Source organism: Suricata suricatta, chromosome 5 (assembly GCF_006229205.1).
Source record: "Suricata suricatta isolate VVHF042 chromosome 5, meerkat_22Aug2017_6uvM2_HiC, whole genome shotgun sequence".
In the NCBI taxonomy this organism is placed as follows: domain Eukaryota; kingdom Metazoa; phylum Chordata; class Mammalia; order Carnivora; family Herpestidae; genus Suricata; species Suricata suricatta.
The window spans coordinates 96,238,301-96,249,880 of NC_043704.1; positions in this window are offsets into that span (position 1 = coordinate 96,238,301).

Below are 11,580 nucleotides of genomic sequence, written 5' to 3' on the forward strand. Positions count from 1 at the left end.
AGTGGATGGACCTTGAGGGTGTCATGCTATGTGAAATAAGTCAGGCGGAGAAGGACAGACACCATATGTTTGCACTCATAGGTCTAACAGGAGAACAGGAGAAACCTAATGGAGGACCATGGGGAGGGGAAGAGGGAAAGAGAGTTGGGGATAGAGAGGTACGCAGAATATGAGAGACTATCAAATACTGAAAAGGAACCAAGGGCTGAAGGGGGAGTGGGGAGGGGGAAAAGAGGTGGTGGTAATGGAGGAGGGCACTTGTGGGGAAGAGCACTGCATGTTATATAGAAACCAAATTGACAATAAGCTATTTTTTAAAATAAAATAAAAAATAAACAATTAATAAAAAAGAGGCTAGCTTAAGTAATAGATATTCGTTAAATAGATACATTATTTCTAAATAAGATCAAATGCTGATGCATTCATTATTCAACAGACGTTATGGGGTGTCTGGGTGGCTCAGTCAGTTAAGTGTCCAACCTCAGCTCGGGCCATGATCTCATGGTTCATGAGTTCAAGCCTCGTGTCACGCTCTGTGCAGACAACTCAGAGCCTGGAGCCTGCTTCAGATTTTGTGTCTCCCTCTTTCTCTTCCCCTCCCCTATTCTCTCACTCTCTCTCAAAAATAAATGAACATTAATAATTTTTTTAAAAATAAGTTAAAGTACATATACTTTTGGCTTCTTACCTTTTTTTTTGGCTTCTTATTTTTAAAGGGTTCAGAGAGGTTACAGATATAGTCTGTAATTAAACATAATCTATTTGCCACATTGAGAAATTGTACTCTAAAGTATATATCTTTAAAATTGTGAGATGGTACATTCATAAATTTTGCTCATCTGCTTCAAAGTGCTGGTATATGACATACAATTTATATCATCTACTTCCCAGTTTTCTCTGTAAAAGTCCTCTGTATTTGTCAGCCAGACTGTCATAACCAGAAACCACAGACTGGGTAGCTTACACAACACACATGTATGTTCTTGCAGTTCTGGAGGCTAGAAGTCCAAGATCAAGGTGTCAGCAAGGCGAGCTTCCGGTGAGAACTCTCCTCCTGACTCAGCTGCCTTCTCACTATAGCCTCACACAGCCTTTCCTCTGTGTACAAAGAGAGAGAGATCTCTGGAATTCTTCCTCTTCTTATAAGGACACCAGTTCTATCAGATTAGGGTCTCACCTGTATAACCTCATTTAACCTGAATAACCTCCTTTAAGACCCTATCTCCAAATACACTCACATTGAGAGTCAGGGTTTCAACATGTACATAGAGGGAGCTCCGTAACAGTTACTAATGATAAAAATTAATGATAAAAAAGTAGATAAAAATATTATAAGTAATAAGGGCAAAGGGAAACAACTTCATATCAAAAATACACAAGGAATTTAAGGTGTGTTATTCTTAAAGGAAAACTAAGAGTAATTTTGTCCTAAAGTAAAAACACTGGCTGTTCCACAATGAAAAAGAAGAGAAGAATCGGATAAAACCCTGAATGAATATATAAAGTTGTAGAAGGTTTGCAGAAAAAGAATTTCATGCTGCATGGGCAAAGCTGGCTAAGGTTCGATGAGTTTATTTATAAGGTTGTTGGGGTTTTTTTTAATAAGCTATAGTACTAATAGTACCTGAGTGTAAAACTAGAGTCTGATTTTCTCTCTCTATTAAAACAGCAAAGTTTTCAAGGGCTATTGGTCTACTCTTGATAAAGGATTATAAAGCATTTTTCTTTACCTTTTAAGTAATCTGCCTAAAAAAACAAAGATTCTGTGTCTCATCAGAATAACTTCCTATGTTGTCTAAACCATATTTTTGACTATTTAAGAGAACTGAGTTTTCTCACATTTGAAAGAGCTAACTAAGCTCTTTTTTGCAACCAGTCACTGCCTATAATTACTTTTATAATCTTTCACTGTCACATTGTTGAATAGATAACTAGGTATTGTTTCACAATGACCTGTGATCCTACTTAATTAAGTGTTCAAACCTTTGGACATTTTGACACCTTTGATACATACTTTGCCTTCTCAAAGTCAAATCCTAAATAAAATCTTGATCTTGAACTGACTTTGAAATTCCTCAACGCATCCCTGGAAAATCTCAAAGTATTTGTTCTTTCACCTTGTAAAAAGAGAGATGTTAAAAATTAATTAGATATGTTGAATTGCATGAAAAGCATTGTCAAATAGGAAGAGAAGCTTAAACTTCCCTCGATTATATTTTATAGGTAAATATTATTAATACAAGTATTTAGAAATTGTATGAAATTCCTAAAAATCTGTCACTGCCCTCTGAGCTATCCATCATATGCCCTGGTACTTTTGTCTGATATTAGAAGATAACAGTATGTTCTCAGTCATAGCTCCAGTTTTTATTTTTAAAATCTTATATGTCACAAAAAAAAGTCATTATCAATTGCATAACTTTTATAATGAACTCTCTCATCAGATCTTTGACCACAGCTCTTTTTAAGTCTTTTGTGAGCCCAGATAGTTATTCTGCTTTATTCTGACGCTTTCTAGAAAGTGCTTGCAGTCAGCCACAGGCCAGAGTGCTTATCTTTAATGAAAAGAAACTTTCTCAAAACCCATGAAAAAGGACTATGTATGCCAGGTACATTAGGGTACAAGCTTCTAATTGCATTGCTTAAATAACATTGAGATCATACCATTGAACTCAGTCAGGATTTCCAAAACTCTAGTGGAGAAGTTGATAGATTCATAAAACTGCTAATCCAAGATCAGACAGAACATGAATTACATGACACTGGATGAACTGACAAAGGATAATTATGGCTTTTGTTTGGAATATTGCTGCTAGATTAAAAGAGCCTCTTTCTCTTTTCTCTTAATCTACAACTTACAAAAATTTTGTAAACTATACTTTTGTAAACAGAAATGAAACATTGAGACATTTATCTTTTTCTCCCTCCAGAATTTAAAAACTCTCATTAGGTATTCTTATTTTTGTGACAATTATTTGCATAATTTAGATAAGAACCTGTCTTCCTTATTACAAAACATAATTGGAAACATAGGTTATATAACCAAGGCTTTGACTGGAAAGTGATGTTTGTAAAGGATGCATAAGACACATATGATCAGACAATTTAAAGGAACTAAGGTTGACTTTATGGAGCTAATGCTTACAAAGTCCTCTTGGGATAATTAGTCTGGTATCTGGCTGATAGGATTCCCAGGCTTATACATGGATAAGTAAAGTCACTTGTTGGCCCAAGAATCAGGATATCTGGGGCACCTTGAGAACAGAGGAATTCACTTTTATCTATACTGCAGGTAAAATCTAATGACAAATTTTTGGCTTGACTTCTTAGCCTTGAGAGGTTTTTAATGTCCAATCTGAGACTCCTCATAAAAGTTCCAGTAAAGCAAATTTTGAAAAGGCCTATGTGGTCAATTACCATTCTTGCAGCACTTAATGTAAATAATCAGGTGAAATTCAATGAGAGCAGACTTATTTTTATAAGCAAGACAAATCTTTCCTTTTTATTAAAATGGGAATTATTATAGAGAAAATATTTTCTGTTTCAATGGAAAAATACAACCCACTTTTGTACAATATCAGAGTCCTGATGACTGTCTTTGAGGTTTTACTATCTATCTATAAATCAGACCAGATCCACATCTTGTCACTCCTTACCAAATTCTCATTTCTTCTAGTTTCCCCTCAATATCTGGCTACATCCTTCCAAGTTAACATTTCCAATTTTTCTCCCATCCTTTTGACTGGACACCACCGAGAACTAAAACCAGACTAACTCAGAGAACTCTACGTTGGCTTGGAGCTGCCCCTTCCACCAGGATCTAAAGAAGTCCTTGGAGCTGAAGCTGAATGACCTGATATAAACTTCAAAGAACTTCCCACAACAGATTACATACAGGCAACTTTTGTGCCCAGAGCTGCTGTTGTATGGACTATTCAGAAAATTTACTGGAACACCTTCATTCTTTCACACTCTGCTCCAGGAAAAGCCATGGCAATGACACTAATGTCTATGTATGCCATCACCGAAGACTTTCAACCTTCAAACCAGGAAATCCATTGGATTGACACTGACATCCTCACTCCACCATCTGAGAATACTTCAGACCCAATGTTTAAAATCCTCTCAACTGGGGCACCTGGGTGGCTTAGTCAGTTGGGCATCCACCTTCAGCTCAGGTCATGATCTCATGGTTCATGGGTTCAAGCCCCATGTAGGGCTCTGTACTGACAGCTCAGAGCCTGGAGCCTGCTTCAGATTCTGTGTCTCCCTCTCTTTCTTCCCCTCCCCTGTTCACGCTCTGTCTCTATCTCTAAAAAATTAATAAAAATGTTTAAAAAATAAAATAAAATTCTCTCAACTGGCTGCACTATAGACTTACTGTCTGCTCAAACCATTAACAGTTGATTTTCTTTATTTTCCCCTCATTTTAATCTATGTTCTCTCCTTCTGCAGATCTCTTACTTCACAACTTCAAGGCTCAGTCCTCTCTCCAGAGCACTCAACCCAGTTTCTTTCCAAGAAGCTTGACATGAGGGAAATGAAGCATCCAGCAAACCTACTGGAATGGTATAAAGATTCACTTCAAGGTAAAAGTATCTAAGCTAAGGATGCAAAAAAAAAAAAAATCTTATATGAATTTTTCCTACATGACCCAAGCAGAGATTGATAAGAGTTATCTGTCACAAACACCAGATCCTCTATTCTAGAGAGTCAGGGATGCAAACCGGGCATCGGGAATTCCGTAAAACTTGTGTAACAAACTTCATCAGAATCTTTCAACCTTTCAAGTGCTAAATGCCCCCTCCTGCTTATTAAGCTGGTATGTAAAGCTTTATTTGCCCTTGGCTGTTTGGTGTACCACTCACTATGAAGTACTCCTGCATGCATGAGTAATGAATTTTTCCTGTTAATCTATATGTTGTTAGTTAATTTGCAGGCCCCTAATCACAAACCTAAGTGGACAGAGGACAAGTTTTTGCTCCCAACACATGAAAGAACTGAGCATTACAGATTTCTAATTAAGTTATACAGTTGTCAAAGACTATCATCTGGATAATAATGATCCTTCAAAATCTATGCATTTTAACAACGTCTATCACTTAGTATGTAGAAAATGCTTGTGTAGTTGTGCTTAGAAGTTTTGTGTGCCTGTATACTCAATATTATATATTATTTGGTAACTGAACATAGACAAATGCATGTGTACACACACACACACACACACACACACACACACACACACACACTCAAGCTTATGCCTTTTGTTGATCAAATCTCCATACTTCCTACATGTTTTTCTCTGCTTGGTTCTGGATCATAAAAGATATATACCCACTGCTAGGGATTTACCCAAGGGATACAGAAGTGCTGATGCATAGGAGCACATGTACCCCAATGTTCATAGCAGCAATGTCAACAATAGCCAAAACATGGAAGGAGCCTAAATGTCCATCACCTGACGAATGGATCAAGAAGATGTAGTATATATTCACGATGGAGTACTACATGGCAATGAGAGGGAATGAAATATGGCCCTTTGTAGCAAAGTGGATGGACCTTGAGGGTGTCATGCTAAGTGAAATAAGCCAGGTAGAGAAGGACAGAAACCATATGTTTGCACTCATAGGTCTAACAGGAAAACAGGAGAAACCTAATGGAGGACCAGGAGGAGGCGAAGAGGGAAACAAGGTTGGGGAGAGAGAGGGATGCAAAACTTGAGAGACTATTGAATGCTGAAAATGAACTGAGGGTTGAAGGGAAAGGGGGAGAGAGGAAAAGAGGTGGTGGTGATGGAGGAGGGCACTTGTGGGGAAGAGCACTGGGTGTTGTATGGAAATCAATTTGACAATAAAATATTTTAAAAAAAGATATATACCAAAATCTTCCATTAGTTATCTTGGACATTACTCTTTACAATTTTGACAAGTTAGTTCTTTATCTATTTTAATGCTATATTGTTAAGAGCTTACAAGTTGATGATTACTGTGTATACTAAGTGTATTATTTCTCCCTTTATCATCATGCAGTGTATCTTTTAACCTATACTAATGTGTTTTGTATTGTTTTGTTTACCTTAAAATTATTTGGTATTAACATTTTTATAACTACTTTCTTTGGTTAGCATTTTCTTAGTCATATCTTGTTACTTTATATATTTTTACAAATATAGCTGTACTGTTTAAAAATCTAACCTGTTAGTTTCTGTCTTTTAATAGGTAAAGTAAAAGTAGTTACATACATTTTCATTACATGTATAACTGTACTTATATTGTATATTTTGTGACTTCTTTAAACCAGCCATTTGTATTTATTCTTTTCCATTCTTTCTTATGTCTTTTAGATGGAAATGCCTTCTATATCCTCTGCTCTCCATGTTATATTTAGCCTAGTACTAAATTACATTTCTAATATTTTAATGGTTACCTCTACATTAGTAGGTACTTCTTGGAAGTACTTATCAGGAGTCCCCTGATATATTTGACTCTTATATAAATGAGCGTCTCATTCTGTGGACCAAAGCGTCCACACATCTGTGGACCAAAGTCAGGAGACCCTGTTGGAAGAGTTCATATAGCAGGGCTTGTAGAAACCAAGCTGCAGTAAGCTCATCCCCCATCAGTTCTCCACAAATTCAGGGGAGTTACTTTGGCTTCATGCAAAGGAGCATAGAGATGAGAGGAGGAGAAGAGGCCAGGCCTTGCATGGCTACTACGGGCCCAAGTCATCACACATCCGACCAAAGAAGCAGTTGGGCAGGCAGACCATTGGAAAGACCCAAAGGGAACCTGTGTGGTCTCTCTCTGTGATGATCCTCAGACACAGAGTAGGTTAAAGATGAATTCTTCCTCCCAAGAACACAGGGCACACCACCTAAAATAAATGGCATCAACTTCAGACAGAATCAAGCCAAATTTAAGCAACATCAGGTACTGACTCCAATACTGTAAGGAAGTTAGCCTCCTCCACCCCTTCTTTACCCTTCCCTACCCATGAAGAGCTAGGGTTATTTGAGAAAATGGAAGAAAAAGAAAACGCCTCAAAGCTAGACCAGGCCTCTAAACTACTATGTATGTATCTAGGTCCAGAGCACAGGAAGACCACACTGTACTTCAGCTTGCCATTGGTTGGCAATTCTGTGCCTCTCCGGTCTACCTGGGGGTTAATTTTAAGTTGTCACGTAATACTGTTTTTTATTAGAGTGTTTTAAAAATATTTTTATCTAGATTTGATAGATACTTTGAGCAGAAGGACCTCAAGATATGAACTTATAATACCATATTGACCAGAAGTTTGACTTATCTTTTATAAACTCTTACATATGATCTTTTTTTCCTCTACTTTCTTCTAAAACATTAGTGCTTCCAATCCAGCTCAGTGGCTGGCACAGAGATGGTGTTCAGTAAGTGGTACCTAATGAGTGAATGTATGACTTTGCCTAAAAAGGACTCCAGTAATCAAGATAATGCAAAGAAGTTAACACATATAAAGCATTTAGAATAGGGTCTGAAACACAGAAAAAACTGAGGAAATATTAGCTGTGTGTATTTTTAAACTCGTAAACTCTGAGGCTAGACTTTTCAAAGAAAAGTTATTTATAGAATATAACTTCAACATCACTGCCAATTTGTAATACAGTGAAACAAATGAAGGAAGATAAGATGTCATTTTTTAAAAATCAGAATTTAATATGACACTTCCTAATGAAAACGCTAATTAAAATTAATAAAAGGCACCATACTGCTGCTGCTACCATCTGACCCTCTATCCCCCTAGGTATAGATAAGCCTGTGCTCTCCAATGTTAAGACATAATTTGAGAACAATTATCAAGATTGCTGTTCCTTAAGCTATTAGCATACTGTCCTGGAGTCAACAAACAAAAGAGTGGTGACCTGAAGGGTATCATCAGGTATTGAGAAGTTAGAGAGAAATCAAAACCAGGGGTTAAAAATGAATCCACCCTTATGTTCCAAAAGTTTATTACTATCTGTCACTTCCCTTTTTGTTTTAGTGTACTAGATCCCAGCACAGCTGTAAATTAATTTTTCTGCTCCCTAAATGAATTACATGCAACTATTTCTAAAAATGACTACAGACGTGAAAGTCATTTTCACTTAATAACTAACTATTAATCTCATATTTCTTGATGTCACTTTAGTATGAAATGCAAACGAAAATTATGCTAAACATTGCAAATTTATGGCAAACACCAGCCCTTGATTTATATTATTATAGATGGTTTATCACCAGAAGCAATCTAAACAAAACTCCATCAGATAGATGTTACAATTTGTATTTATTTCTTCCAGCACTAAATGGTTCTTCAATTTCAGAACGATCATTAATTTCTTATAAATGCAAATCTTTATTTCTTATTTTAATCTACAATGATTTCTCTAAGTCTTCAGAAGATTAGCTTTTACATAAAATATTCAAATAGCAATTATAAATGATACTTTGTTTTCCCTGGGCAATCTATTAGGTATTATGCATAAACTATTTAAAAGAAATGGGTGGTCTATATTGATCAGGGATATAATGAGCTAATAATGTAGTCCTCCTTCCTTTTAAACGATCCCCTCACAACTCCAACCAAATCATTAAGAGAAACCTTTTCCACATTTGTGACGATCTTAAAATTGTTTTGCCTACCTCATTAATCCTCTCCTTTTATTATATTTTCTTTCAGAATCTCCAGGAGGACCTGGGCCACCGCATTGCCCTTAATCAAGACAAAGCTACAACTATTTATTTTTCACTTATGTTTTACTTCCATCTCATCGAGAAAGCAGAAACACTCATGAATCTTCACCGGGCCACACATACTCAAGAACAAAGGAGGCAAACAGCTCTGCCCACTCTGACCAAGCTCCAGAGTCACATAGCATGTGTTTTGCTGTAGTCCATCCTCAGTCAAACCTGGCCTCCCATGCCTAATGCCCTGCAGTAACCAAAGCTCTGCTAAAATCATTCTGATTTGAGGATTTCACTAGTGCAAATTTTCCACCATTCAAAACCTCCCAGCTCTGTCTCCTTTAAAAATTAGAAGACGCGGGTGCCTGGGTGGCTCAGTCTGTTAAGTGTACAACTTCAATTCAGGTCATGATCTTACAGTTTGTGGGTTTGAGCCCCACATCAGGCTTTGTGCTGACAGCTCAGAGCCTGGAGCCTGCTTTGGATACTGTGTCTCCCTCTCTCTCTCTCTCTCTCCCACTTGCCTGGTCACGCTCTGTCTCCCTCTCTTTCAAAAATAAACATTAAAAAATAAATAAATGATTGATTAAAATAAAAATTAGAAGATAGAGCAATAGAATATTGAAAATTTCAAACTAGCCAGTCTTGCATTCTATTTGTCAGATCTATTCAGCTGCCATCCTCTTGGCCTAAGCCATTCATCACCATTTTGTCTTCACTGCCCATCTCCTTAGTTTATGATAATTGTCCACTTATGAATTTGTTACTGATCCTCCATAGAAAAATACTGGTTGAGGAGTGCCTGGATGGCTCAGTCGGTTATGCATCTAGCTTCAGCTCAGGTCATGATCTCACAGTTTGTGAGTTTGAGCCCTATATCAGGCTCTGTTCTGCCAGCGCTCAGGGCCTGGAGCCTGCTTCGAGTCTTTGTCTCCCTCTCTCTCTCTGCCTCTCCCACACTCACACTCTTTCTCTCTCTCAAAAATAAAATAAACATGAAAAAAAATACTGGTTGATTTAGGTCCTGTATTTTCTCTATCTGAAAAAACATCTCTGGAGCATCTGGGTGGCTCAGTCAGTTGGGCATCTGACTTTGGCTCAGGTCACAAACTTGTGGTTTATCAGTTTGAGTCCTGCCTTGGGCTCTGTGCGGACAACTCAGTCTGGAGCCTACTTCGCATTCTGTGTCTCCCTGTCCCTCTGTTCCTCCCTGGCTCATTCATATTCCCCCCCCCCTCTCTCTCTCTCAAAAATAAAGATTAAAAATTTTTTTTAAATCTTAGTGCTAATATATGTTCAACATCAAGGCCATAGACAGTGATATAAACAGCACAAAAATAATGGAAATTGTATTGCTTTAAAGATACTGTAATGAAGAATACATGAATTCATTCCACAACATTTCCTTGAGCAACTACAATATATTGGCAATTGTGTCAGAGGCGTGGAGTTCAGTCAGAAGTGAACCATCCATGAGGCTAATGAAATTATCCTTCAGGGCCCCATTGGCATGGACCACTTCCAGCCCTAAAAGAAGTTAAATAATATTTTCATATGAGCACATGTTTTTGCACATATAAGATATATTTGTACTCTTTAAGAGAGCTCCCCAGATTCTGAAAATCTCAGTTACCTGAGAACTGGGATTTAAGCCTGATGTTCAAGGAAAAGTTGCACAACTATTTCAGAAGAAAGGTGTTATGTGGGGCATTAAGTTACTAACTGAAAGACAAAAATGTCGCCAAAGTGCACCTAAATAAATCTAATGTAAAGCCTTACTTGAAAGAGGCATGCTAAGTTAAAGTCACTTCTGCCTGTCATGTCTGGGTCAGATAAATTTCCTTGGACACCTTCTGTTAAATCTTTCTTGTACAGGTTAAAGGAGTTCAGTTTTCTTTCATCAAAGATAATTGGCCTTACTATTCAACACCCTTTTGTTTATCAAAATTAAATTAAGGGTACTGAAGCAATATATTATTTAGACTGGGGACATGAAGTGGGAGAAAATAGAGAATACTGATAACGGTCTTCAATTACCTTTGATGCCACCTTTTTCCAAGGTCAGAAAGTTTACAACAAAGATGAGGTAAGTTTCAGGTAAAGGTTTTGCAATAGATTCTTTTCCACTGAAAAACTATTTGACTAAGTTAATAGAAAAGTTGCTGTCTCCCTCCCTGAAAACACTTAAACACAGACAATTTTCTAATCTTCCACAGAATCATAGCTATTCCACATGAGAATTCATCCTCCAGTAGTTTTTTATTTTCAAATTTACATTTTAAGAAGTAACAGCAGCTTTGCACAGTAAGGGAATCTCCTAGATCAGCGGTTCTCAAAGTGTGGTCCCTGGACCAGCAGCAGCAGCACCTGAGACTCCCTAGAAATGCACACTCTTGGGCCCCACCTGCATGTACTGAGTCAGAAACTGCGGAAATAGAGCCCAGCAATCTGTGTTTTAACCAGCCCTGCATGTGGTTCTTATATGTGCTACAGTTCGAGAGCCATAACCCCAGAAATCTACTGAAAATGAACCCCATCAATAGCACATACAACCTCTGCCTATAGTCATAAGAGAACTATCCAATCTCTGTAAATTTAAATTTTTTATTTTACTCTAAAAAGAGAAAAAGCCAGATCAGGTTCTGCCTAAATGGCACATTCACAATGTTGTACAATTCACAATCATGAAGTAAACATTTAATTGACACATGTGCAGAAATAATCTACAGCGGCAGCTCAAAGTTCCCAGTGATTCTCCAACTGTGACAAGGATCTGACCATCTCAAGAACCTGTCAAATACCAAAGGTGGAGAACCATTGCTCAGGAAGCCTCTCGTATCTGAGTCTCAGGAACTGCTACTATAATCCTGCACCCACCTCTAAA